Source organism: Paroedura picta, chromosome 7 (genome assembly GCF_049243985.1).
Source record: "Paroedura picta isolate Pp20150507F chromosome 7, Ppicta_v3.0, whole genome shotgun sequence".
Classification (NCBI taxonomy): domain Eukaryota; kingdom Metazoa; phylum Chordata; class Lepidosauria; order Squamata; family Gekkonidae; genus Paroedura; species Paroedura picta.
The window spans coordinates 61,712,679-61,725,502 of NC_135375.1; positions in this window are offsets into that span (position 1 = coordinate 61,712,679).

Here is a 12,824-nt window from a genome sequence, read left to right on the forward strand (position 1 = left end):
AAGTAATCTGATATAGTGCCAGATAGGTCTGAAACGTGGGTGTTTGTTCTGGTTCATTTTGTTGTTTGCTGTGTTGTTTCTCTTTTGGTTCATTCCCCACCACCACCACCACCACCACCAGAGATTCCAGAAGCAGTACAAGTATCACACTGAATTTCCTGTCTAATCAGGATGAGAACTCTCAGATGCATAATGACCTTAAGTCTTACCATATCAGATGGTCTGAAATGCCAGACATTTGGGATTATGTCTGGAATTCAGAAAGTAGAGCATGGATTACCCATGAAATATTAAGTAAGTAGATTGAATTGTGGAACCCAAGTGCATGAATCATGGACAGTACAAATAACCTTTCAATATCATAGGGGAATGTGTTGTGCCAGGACAAAGGTTAAAAACTTGTTGGTTATCTATCACAGTGGGAGACTCAGAATATGTGTTTATATGTGAAATACTTAAAAGTATGAAGTTATCATAGTATGCTTGAAATCTTGATTTCCTTTTTCCTGTGTTTCATTTTCTCTTCTAAACAAGACTGTTGTAGGTAATGGCACTGCTTAACATTGCATTTTCTGTTTTGACAGTCTAAGTTGGAGTTTTGTTTCAAGGACTCTATAATCACTTCCCATATAATTATATACTTATGCCAGATGGTTAGCAAAATTGTGTTTAGGACTGGGATTGTTTATTTCAAACAGGAGTTAGTGTGTGTGTTGACTTACCTGTTTTCTAAAAAAAAGAAAGAAAAACACAACTGTGATATATTGCCAACTACTCTATACAGTAATAGCCAAGTTGACCACATTTTTGGATCCTTAACTCTGGTGAACAGAGTTGTGGGTAGGAAAAATATACCTTTCTACAAATGTAAAAAAAGTCCCCAGGGTTACAGGAAAATTGTTGCTAGAATATTTCCAGTTCTCACCTGGAGGCTGGCTAACCTAGGCAACCTCTAGGTGACTGGATACTACTCAACTTGCACAAGTCAACTAGGCCTACCTGCTTGTTACTGCCAGCGTATGAAAGCCAGAGGGGTGGTTAGAGCTTCAGAACTTCCTATGGAAGTTCATTAGGTGATTTTGGACCACTCACTTATTTAAGCCCAATCTACCTCATTGTGCACATAAAAAGGAGGAAAGAATAATATAAGCTGCTTTGGTCCCTCACTGAGGAGAAAGTAGTGTATGAATTAAATAAATAAATAATGAATATAGCTGAAAATGGGAGGCAAATTTTTAAAAATTTAGTGAACAGCTGAGAAAGGATACTTGGATGTTCACAACTCTCCTCTAGCCCTTTGGGCAGAGCAAGCAAGTAAGATAACAAGGAGGAGGAGAAGAAGAGTAGGTTCTTATATGCCGCTTTTCTCTATCAGTGCTGTGGAGAGCCCAAGATTGCCCAGCTGGCTGCATGTGGGGAAGCGGGGAATCAAACCTGGTTGGCCAGATTAGAAGACCACACTCTTAACCACTACACCATGAGAAAGGTGCCATATTGAGCAGGGCTAGGGAGAGCTTGGAAGGATGATGCCTTCTTTCTCTTCCTACACTGTACCCCATCCTGTGTGATGAGTGCTACCATACTGTCCAGGAGCTCCTCCTCCAGGGCTGCTGATCCTTCCTCCAGTAGGGCATCTGGCTGTAAGCTGGAGAAAGGGATAGAGAGTAGTCACCACTATTTGGGAGTATTCTACCTGTGCTACCAGCTTTACCTCCCACAGCTCAGTCGGTCATTTGCATGCTGGGAGGAGGTGCCACCAGTACAATACTGTAAGACTTTGTCTTTAGCAAGAGTCAGCCACTTACTGGCAGAACAAGGGTTAACTATTCGTTGACACTTTTTGCTAATAGGAACAAGCAAAGTGAGTCATGTGATTTGTTTATTGGTATGTAAATTGTGTATGCCATTGATTACATGTCTAGTTCTCATGTAAGGAACTGTAAATATAAGATAAGGGAATTCTACTTCCCCCTTCTCTTATCTGCTTTAGCCAAGGAGGGAGATCCATCTAGGAATTTAACCATGTAACATCTAAAGTTAACAGCTTTGCCATGAGCTATAGGAAGCTATGGATTTTATTGTTTGGTATCCCAGTTCCCCTACTCTGTGAGTTCTAGTAAATTATTATACTTTAATACTGTCTCATCATTTATATTTAATTTTGCCACTTTTAATACGTGCTGGACTGCTGGCTTGCAGCAACAGCAGTGCAAGGGAGCAGTGCAGCGGGGCATCCTTAGTAGCAGCAGTGACTGCTCTCAACCAACCTCTATGCCTATTTATCTATGGATCTATTTATCTATGTATTTGTTTGTATAGGTCACTCCTATTGAGCCAGTCATGTCAGGGCAGCTTACACAATGCATATAATACAACTATACAATAAATATATTAATACATTAACTACATTAGATCTCAATAGTAGCTAGTAACACAACTACTGTTTCAATTAGTTCAAATCAGAGGCAATATCAGTCATCTCCTTGGCTAGGAGAGTAGAAGGAGAACCCAAAATCAGCATGGGGAGGCCCATGTGATGTTCTTGTTCTCCTGGGCATACCGGCCTCAACCAAATGCCTGGTGTAAAAGCTCCATCTTGTGTGCTCTGCAGAATTTTGTCAGCTCCATCAGGACCCTGATGTTATCTGGGAGCTAGTTCCACCAGGCAGTGGCTATGGCCAGTAGCACTTCTTTGGGGCTGAGGACTACTAATCGGTTGGCCATGGCTGACTGGAATACTGTCCAAGGGATATATTCAGACAAGCAGCCCCTTAGATACAAGAGATCGTAACTGGATACCATGCTGGGTATCACACAGGATCATTTGCAAGACAGCAGGAGAGGGTGTCTTGCCCAGCTCAGCCCAGCCCAGCCCAGCCCAGCCCAATGTGGTCCCAGCAGTACCTTTCTCATTTGCTCTGCTCCAAGGACTGGGGGTGCTTGTAAAGTTCCAATCTGCCCTGCTCTAGATTTTCTCTGATTCTGCTTCACTTGTGTGAAAAAGAGGCACTTTTCAGTTAAATGCTGCATTACCCCCTAAGAATACAAATCTTTAAAACTTTAAACGGTGCACACACATATCATTTAAAACTTTTCCTGCCTCTATTTTCCCCCATCGATCCATAAAAGTTGTATAGCTAGACTATATATAATTTGTTAAGGGGTGGCCCCCTGTTGAAGGGCCTGTGTAGCAGACTTGATTCTAAATGAGTGGACTCTATAACAATCCTCCTGAATCCCCAACTGCCTGAGGCTAATTCGTATATATATGAATTAAACAGATATGCAACAATGGAGCTTTATCACTGGTGAAGGGGAAGGAATGGCAAAAGGTATGGGATGGGAACTATCTCAATGTGAGTATAGGAGATGCCTCTAAGGGGCAGAAAGAGGGCTTAAGAAGAAAAATTTCAGTAATAATTATGAATCTTTAGCTTGGAAGCAAAGCAAGCAGGAAAAGAACCCAAAACCACTCTAAGAAAACATGCAGAAACTGCTATGGGAATGCAAACAGAAGTGAGGAAAATCAATGTCGCAAATCAATTAAACCCAATGAACATGCACAGTTAAAGGAAGGGGAAAAGCAGAACAGAAAAGAATACTTGAGGGACAAACATGGTAAAAGAACAGGAAAATATGTAAAAGGTCCAATTGTGTGTCCAGTTCTATGTATAGGGACTAGAATGTTTTGGGACAGTCCTATGGTTGTCATGTCAGTCATTAGAAGAAGAAAAGTTAGTTCTTATATGCCGCTTTGTTCTACCCAAAGGAGGCTCAAAGCGGCTTACAGTCGCTTTCCCTTTCCTCTCCCCACAACAGACACCCTGAGAAGTAGCTGAGGCTGAGAGAGCCCTGATATCACTGCTCAGTCAGAACAGCTTTATCAGTACTGTGGTGAGCCCAAGGTCACCCAGCTGGCTGCATGTGGGAGAGCACAGAATCAAACCCGGCTCGCCAGATTAGAAGTTTGCACTCCTAACCACTATACCAAGCTGGCTATCAGGTAGCCTAGGCATAGACATTGAAATCCTCAAGGCTAACAAACCTCAGGGTCCTCAACACCAAATCCAAGATGATCTCAATCACCCAGCTCAGGACAGGGGGATGTTGAGCAGCAGGGTGTTGTTATAGGAAGTTATTATCTTGTGAGGAAGAGATGCCCTTTTTCTGAAATTCATTATTTTTAGATATAGTCATTGATCCATTTTAATCAATGCCCTTGTTATAACTTCAGTCCTTGCAATTGTTTTATGTTATATATAAATCCCTGCTCTTGTAGTAGGATAGAATGTTTTGTGAAGAAGTTGTCTGCTGCTGAGTATCTGGGCATCTATAGAGCATCTCTGAGTATCTAGAGATTGAAATACTTAAATTTTACAGAATCTCCCTTCCAGAACTTCCTGTCTTAAAATTTCTTTCATCACAATAGAATTGATTACAAACAGATTCCAGACTCCTCAAAAAGAGAGAAAGAAACAGATTGTGGAATTTCAGGAATTATAATAACTTCTCTTAACAGTGCTATTGATGCATGGGCATAATCCCTTATGCAAGATAACATTTCTTTTTTCCTCATTATGCAAATAATATTCACATGGTTTAGCTTGGTTGCATTTATTAAGCCTCTAATGCTTCCTATACAAATCGAGGCTTTTCTAATCATGGCCTAAAACTATCTCCATATTTTTCTATTTTTCTTTTCTTTTTTTTTAAATATCCAGCTTTATTAAGATTTCTAGACAACAAATGTTTGACTATGGTGATATTTTTCTTGGTCCTCATAAAAGATTTTGGTTTAAGATTTTATGCAGACCAACACAGCTCTTATTGCACAGCAAAATAGCAGCTAGTAAACTCTATGTCTTCTTCAAGTTACAAAATATTCATCCAAAATAAAAGCTTCCTGAAGTAGTGCAAGAGATCTTCCATTGACTAATCACAAGTGTTGTATAAATATAGCAATCCTGTAAACACCTTTGACTTGCAAGATGGGCATCTTGGGCTGTCCCATCTGGGATGCCATAGGAGACATGCAACTGGCTCACTTTCTCCAGGGAATATGTGCCCCTCCATGACCTACGTTCTACCATGCTAATCCAAATTAAGAATGTGCTAGATAATCTCTATCATAAAATGATCAGGTTCGTGAGCATTAGCCTTTTCAGTTGGACCCTCTTCATTGTGGGTAGGTCATTACCCCTTATATGGATCATGGCTGCAGCTGGGGACCCAGCTCAATAAACTTCTTGAGTGACTGTTCAGGAGCGCTGACCAGTGCACCGCTTCGTGTCCAAACCAAATGATTTTGATACGGTTCCAAGTCCCAGGACTGTGTCCCATCCAGTCCTGGCAGCATAGTGGCTAACCCAATAGATGAAGCTGTACCCAATTAATCACACCAGTTGATGATCATCCTGGAACAAGTAATATGTTAGTAACTGTTGTGGGCCTAACATAAGTTTTGTAAACTTGGGACTGTCACCTCCCCGCTTCCATAATTTGTTAAGGGGTGGCCCCCTGTTGAAGGGCCTGTGTAGCAGACTTGATCCTAAATGAGTGGACTCTATAACAATCCTCCTGAATCCCCAACTGCCTGAGGCTAGCCCTCAGGATTGCTATAAATTAAAAATGGGACAGACATGAACCATCTGTGTGTACCAATAAGTTACTTGGTATAGTCAGATGAAGAGCTAAGTAGGCCATAAGATTTCTCAAAGGACAACGCCCAGGAGCTTAATTGTCCAGCATTACAGAAGTCCTTGTCCTCTCTGGTTGTTTTTTGATTTTTGCAATATGTTCCATACTGTGTCACTATCCACAGTGACATCCACCCTGGATAAGGGCATGGCCTGTACAGGACCAGGAGGGGGCCAAAAACTCACAGCTTCTGAATGCCCTGAAAAATTTGAATGTAAATTCAGAGGTAGAATCATAGAATCATAGAGTTGGAAGGGGCCATACAAGCCATCTAGTCCAACCCCCTGCTCAACGCAGGATCAGCCCTAACCATCCTAAAGCATCCAAGAAAAGTGTGTATCCAGCCATTGCTTGAAGACTGCCAGTGAGGGGGAGGTCCACCACCTCCTTAGGCAGCCTATTCCACTGCTGAACTACTCTGACTGTGAATTTTTTTCCCTGATATCTAGCCTATATCGTTGTACTTGAAGTTTAAACCCATTACTGCATGTCTTCTCCTCTGCAGCCAACAGAAACAGCATCCTGCCCTCCTCCAAGTGACAACCTTTCAAATACTTAAAGAGGGCTATCATGTCCCCTCTCAACCTCCTTTTCTCCAGGCTGAACATTCCCAAGTCCCTCAACCTATCTTCATAGGGCTTGGTCCCTTGGCCCCAGATCATCTTCGTCGCTCTCCTCTGTACCCTTTCAATTTTATCTACGTCCTTCTTGAAGTGAGGCCTCCAGAACTGCTCACAGTACTCCAGGTGTGGTCTGACCAGTGCCGTATACAATGGGACTATGACATCTTGTGATTTTGATGTGATGCCCCCGTTGATACAGCCCAAAATGGCATTTGCCTTTTTTACAGCTGCATCACACTGCCTGCTCGTGTTTAGTTTACAATCCACAAGTACTCCAAGGTCTCGTTCACACACAGTGTTACCTAGAAGCATATCCCCCATCCAGTAGGCATGCTTTTCATTTTTCTGACCCAGATGCAGAACTTTAAACTTATCTTTATTAAATTGCATCATGTTCTCATTTGCCCATTTTTCCATTGTGTTCGGATCTCGTTGAACTCTGTCTGTATCTTCCAGAGTATTTGCCATTCCTCCCAATTTGGTGTCATCTGCAAACCTGATGAGTAGTCCCTCCACCCCCTCATCTAGATCATTAATAAATATGTTAAAAAGTACCGGGCCGAGCACCGAGCCCTGAGGTACCCCGCTACTCACCTCTCTCCAGTCTGATGAAACACCATTGACAACAACTCTCTGAGTGCGGTTCTCTAACCAATGCCCTATCCACCTGACTATCTGAAAATCCAGATTGCAGTCCTTCAATTTATCCATCAGAACATCATGGGGAACCTTGTCAAAAGCTTTACTAAAATCCAAGTAAATGACATCAACCGAATTTCCACAATCCAGCAAACCTGTTACTTGGCCAAAAAAGGAAACCAGGTTGGTCTGGCAAGACCTGTTGGAGACAAATCCATGCTGACTTCCTTGGATCACCAAATTGTCCCCCAGATGTTTGCAGATCACTCCCTTTAATATCTGCTCCATTATCTTCCCCACAACAGAGGTCAGACTCACTGGTCTGTAGTTTCCCGGGTCATCCTTCCTCCCTTTTTTGAAGATCGGAATAACGTTTGCTCTCTTCCAGTCCTCCGGGACATCTCCAGTCCTTAAAGAGGTCCCGAAGATGATGGACAAGGGCTGTGCAAGTCCTCTGGAAAGTTCTTTAAGCACTCTCGGGTGCATTTCATCCAGCCCAGGGGATTTGAACTCATCCAGTGCAGCTAAATGCCTCTCGACAACCTCTCTATCCATGTTAATCTGCTTTCTCTGCATCTTCTGTTAGAGTTTGTCCATCCGCACCCAACAGTGGGCCTATTGCCTCCTTTACTTTATATTTGCTCCTCCCATAGCTGAAAAATCTTTTCTTGTTACAGTGGGCTTCACTGGCCAATCTTAGCTCACTCTCAGCTTTGGTCTTTCTGATGATTGATCTACAGTGCCTAGTAACCTGTAGGTACTCTTCTTTAGAGCTCTGTCCTTCCCTCCATTTCCTGAACATTTTCCTTTTCTTTCTTAGTTCCTCTTGACGTTCTCTGTTCATCCAAATAGGCTTCTTAAAAGGTAAACAACACTCCTCTTGTAGTCTTCATAGTACATCGTTCCCGATTGTGCAACCAGTTTTCTTAGCAACAGCAATGTGATGGGGCATTTGGGGTCCTGGTTGCATGGCTCTGCCTGCATGGCTTTGCCTGCATGTCTCTGACCGCTTCCACCCTTCCAGTCCTCTCCAGGCCAGAAAGGACATCCTGGGTCCCACAAGCCCAGCACTTCACTGTAGAATGATGGGCTTGCCAAGTGGGCCTTCATAATTCTGGGTGATATGTCCCTTCCCTTCAAATGGGCCAAGTAATGCAAAGCTAGGGACAAACACATTGGCCAGGCGAACATGTGGCTAGCCTCTTGTGCAAATGCAAGGAATCCCTTAGGTGCTCTCTCATAGACTTTCTGGGTGGAAGGAGCCATGGACCCCAGGACCCCGCAAGGATCAGTATTCTCCAAGGCTCCACAGGAAATTCCTATGAATCCTGGTTCACCCCTGGTTCCCCTCCACAGTAACGTTTCAACCTGAAATTGAGATAGGGTATCTACTATCTCATTCTGCACTCCCACTAGGGTTTGGTGCCCCAACCAAAAGCAGCTGCCTCAGAACAACTCTGGCAACAGACCAATTCAGAGCAGTCTGAAACACCTCCTCACCGGAAAAGCCAGAGCTGGAGTGGCCTGATTCGATGCCTCAATGCTGAGGCAGCTGCTTCAGAGTAGAGGATTTACGTGCCGCAGCCAAGCATGCCGCTGTGCGCCAGCACATTGTGCAACTGATGCACTGCACCTGGGCAGATGACTCCCCCCACCCTGCATGGCTGCCCCACACTGCCACACTGGCACAGTGTGCCATCAAAGCACAGTGCCCATGCAGATGCCTCCCCACCACCCCACCCTCCATGCCATACGGGTACAGTGCACCACCAATGTACTGCTCTGTTTGCAGATGCCTCCTCCTCCCTGTCCCACATGGCATACCAATGCAGCGTGCTGCCTGTCTTCAGTGTCTCAGCCAAAGTGCCTTGGCTGCCTTGGCAAAGCAGTCTGAAGCGGCTTTGGCTGAGGCTATCTCAGTCTGAAGTGGCCCAAGCTGGAGCAGTCTGGATCGGGACCACACAGGACAACCCTAACTCTTAATGTCTTGCCAAAAATATGATATTTGCCTCAAGGGACACAAAGACCGATCTGCGGACCACCCACATTACTCTTTCTGAGCTAGAGGTCTGCCTGTTCACCACTTGGACAACCACCTGGTTGTCACACCAAAACAGAATTTTCCAATTTGTGAACATGTCCTGCCACAAGACCATAGCTACCAATACAGGAAACATCTCCAACAATGTGAGGTCCCATTGGACTTGCAGAGCATATCCCATGGTAAGGAGCATCTGCCAAATGGACAGCCCATTAAAATGTTCCAGGAAAACCTCCCAAACTTTTGAGACCTCCTTAACCACTCTGGTGACCTTTATATGATGGCTGGACACTAAAATCCCTGCAGTGGACCTGTCCAGTTGAGAGCAGAAGGCCCTGCCTGGGGTGACCACTTTGTAGGTAAAGTTAAAGTGCCCCAACAGAACCTGCATCTCCTTGAGTATATACTTGGACATATCCTCCATAAAACCTATAAGCTTCTTCAAAACCATACGTTTTTCATTGGAAGCCTAGAGGTGCTCTGGAAGGAAACCAATTGGATCCCCAGAGTGTAGGCTGAGTGGCGGGGCTCTCAGTTATTTCTTGTGCCGGAGGACCTTTGTTGATCAGCCTTGGCCTGAAATGCCTCTAGCTGGGTCTAGACCCTCTGGGTCTAGTGAATAGGAAATCATCAAAAAAAAAATAGGTCACTTCCTGGAATCATTCCAGTTCTTTCACCACCCTCTTCTGAAAGGTACTAAAGGCCTCACATGCCATGCAGGCGATTGAAAAGCCCATTGCATGGCTTTATCAACATACCACTGCTCCTGGAACTTAAAACAGCAGTCAAAAGTCCCTGGGGTGAGCCAGGAGGAGGCAGAATGCTGACTGAATATCACTCTTTGCCATAAGGGCTCCCCATCCACAACTCTGCACCATGGAAACTGAACATAGCATACTTCACTGAACCGACCTCAGGGAGGATAAAGTCATTAATAAATGACCCCACAGGATAGAACAGGTGGTGAATTAGCCTAAGCTGCCCTGGGGATTTTCTGGGAATCACCCCCAGAGGAGAGATCCTAGGATTTGGCAGCAGCAGGGAAGGAAATGGGCTAGGAACCCTCCCTGCTGCACATTCCATTTGGAATTTAACCAGCAGGATAGTGAATATATCCCTGGAATATGAGAGATTCCCGCAGTCCATTGCCATTCACTCCCCCATGAAAGGAATAAGAAAACTCTCAGAGAAACCTGCAGATAGATAGGTAGCTGTCTCCATGCTAGTATACTGCTGCAGGAACAGACATAGGGTATTTACCCATACTGCATCGGGGCTAGGCTAAGCAGTTCAGGCATAGAAATCTCACTTGGCCTTGGCAGTGGTCCTCTGGATCTCAACCCCCCCTCCCCATCCTTCTTTGAGGAAGATTGGGCCCCTCAGTAGGGCTGTTGGGACCCACCAGCTCTCATGCACAAGTGTCCAGCATGTCCCCCACACATATTTCCCAAGCATCAAGGCTACTTACATGATTTTCTGTTGAAGTCTCAAAAAGAAAGACCCAGCCCTCTCTTGCTAGTTCCTGCCTTTTGCTCCCTATCCATCTGCTGTAGGATGCTGGGCCCCACCTTTACCAGTCATGAATAATGGTATTTTAGGTCCTATCTGGCTAGGAGATTACAGGAGGCCAATTCCCAGGATTCCTGGTCATAATCAGGACAGATTCCATCAGGTGCTTGGAGTCAGCTAGCTGCTGTATAGCCAGCCTGCCCCTTACCATCCACTAATGTAGTGGGGAGACCTACCACTCCTTCTCCATCTACCACCAACTCTCCAAGCTGTAGAACCAGGGAGAATATGTGAGGGCCCAAAGCGAACATGAACCTCAAGGGTGAGGTCTCTGTTCTTGGGCTCCAAGGTCCACCATTCCAAGTCTCCCCTGGCCCATGCAGCATGCCAATAGCAGCCAACCATCTTGCTTGGCTGCCAGGGGGAAAGCTCCAAGCATGTGGCCCCTGTTAAGGTGCTGTAAGCCCACCCTTCCAACCCATGGTGGATGTGGCACATGCACACAATGGCAATGGCTCCATGGCTCCCATAATCTCACCCTCCCTTCTCCCTCCCTCCACTGTATCAACGGCGGCTCAGTTAAGTCCCGGGCTGCTTTTTATCTCAATATCTATGTCAAGGAAGTGGCAAGTGAAAAAAGAGATTTGTGATATTTCAAACCATAGAATTAATGTTGGTTCATGATAATATAGATTTTTGAAAGCACTATGTTGTTGACTTCAAGGTCTTTACATTTAGAAAGCTCATTGTTCTATATAAATAGTTCCCTTTTTGGAAGATTTAACAATCAGTTGCAATTTCCTACTTCATTTTGTTCCATTTAAATTAAGCATTGTCCTTCAGACAATATTATGCAGACACATTCTTTAGCTGACAACAAACAAAAGGTTACTTCACAAAGTAAATGAAAGCGACTCTATTTCTAGCTATGTTCGCCGTAATTTAGGTCAGTCACTCCACAGAAAATATTCAGGTACCATCGATACACTGTAAAGAGTTCTGTAAGTGTCTAAAAACACAAAGGCATTCTTCAGCCTATTTTCATTTTGCTTTATCAGGAACAGAATCCTGTGTTTTCAGATCAATTTTTATTTTTTTTGGCTGGGAGAGAAATCATTTAAATGGAACCAGATTGACTGTTATGGTAATTGCACTTTTAACAGAAGTAGTCCCAAACTTTAAAAACTTGTGAAACTGAAGTTAAATACTTTGTAATGATACCACTCTCAAGAAGTAGCTTTTGCACAAGCACTCTTCTCAGGTGGAGAACATTGTTTTACTGACAGCACCACACATTATTCAAAGGTTAAACATAAGCTGTCATGCTAAGCAAAAAGTAAGCCAGGTGGCAATTGTGCAAGTGTCAGACACACTTACACCTAGGACCTTCTGTCTTGCACACTGTCACATTTAATAGTAAACAACTCTAAATTGCTGAGTGGGAAATGGAAACACAATACTCTCACTCTGGATAAAAGGAGATCCTTTACACCAAATAAAACAGCTTCTTTCTCTTAAACATTAGGAGTATAACAACATAATGATTACAGTAAAGGTCATAAGCATAGTAGATAGTAACTGTTAGGCTAATAACTTTCACAAAGAGTACAGATTTATCTCACTTCACAGCACTCCATTCAACACAGCACTTTTCATCTATCAACTCTCTTTAAATGCACACACGTGCACACACATACACAATGAACAAATCTACAGCTATCACCCATTCATAACACACTTGAATCATCCATTCAGCAAATGTACTGAGTAAAAATAGCTGTGTAATGTAGTAGTAGGAGTTAAGAAGGGACAACTGGCAATGCAAATAGCAGCCTAGGAAACCCCTACAGTAAAGTAGTACCAACCTATGAACATTCATTGTTGACATTTAATGGAGTATTTATCTTCTTATATTTTACTACCAGGTACTAGGGATATAAAAAAAAACCCAGAAATTATTGGGCTTGGGTCAAGTCAACCCAAACTCAATTTGGAATATCCCAAATCACCTGAATCCCAGTTTTGATACTGAGATTGGGGTTTGGTTTGATTCTGACATGAGCAGATCTCCTCTGTGATACTGGTGTGTAATTTCTTTTTTCTATGAGAGTACTATATACTAACATTAATCTGTCTACTTACATGATGAATGACAAGTGAGAGTGAGGTGCAGTCTAAAACCATAACCAGTACATGGGTTAGATTGCATGAGGGGAGATAGCATGAGGGGAGATTAGCCTCCTGCTTCTTGCACCTGATTTTGCTGTATTCTTCGAGCATTTTTCTTCTGCCCCATCTTCAGCACTAAAAGTGAC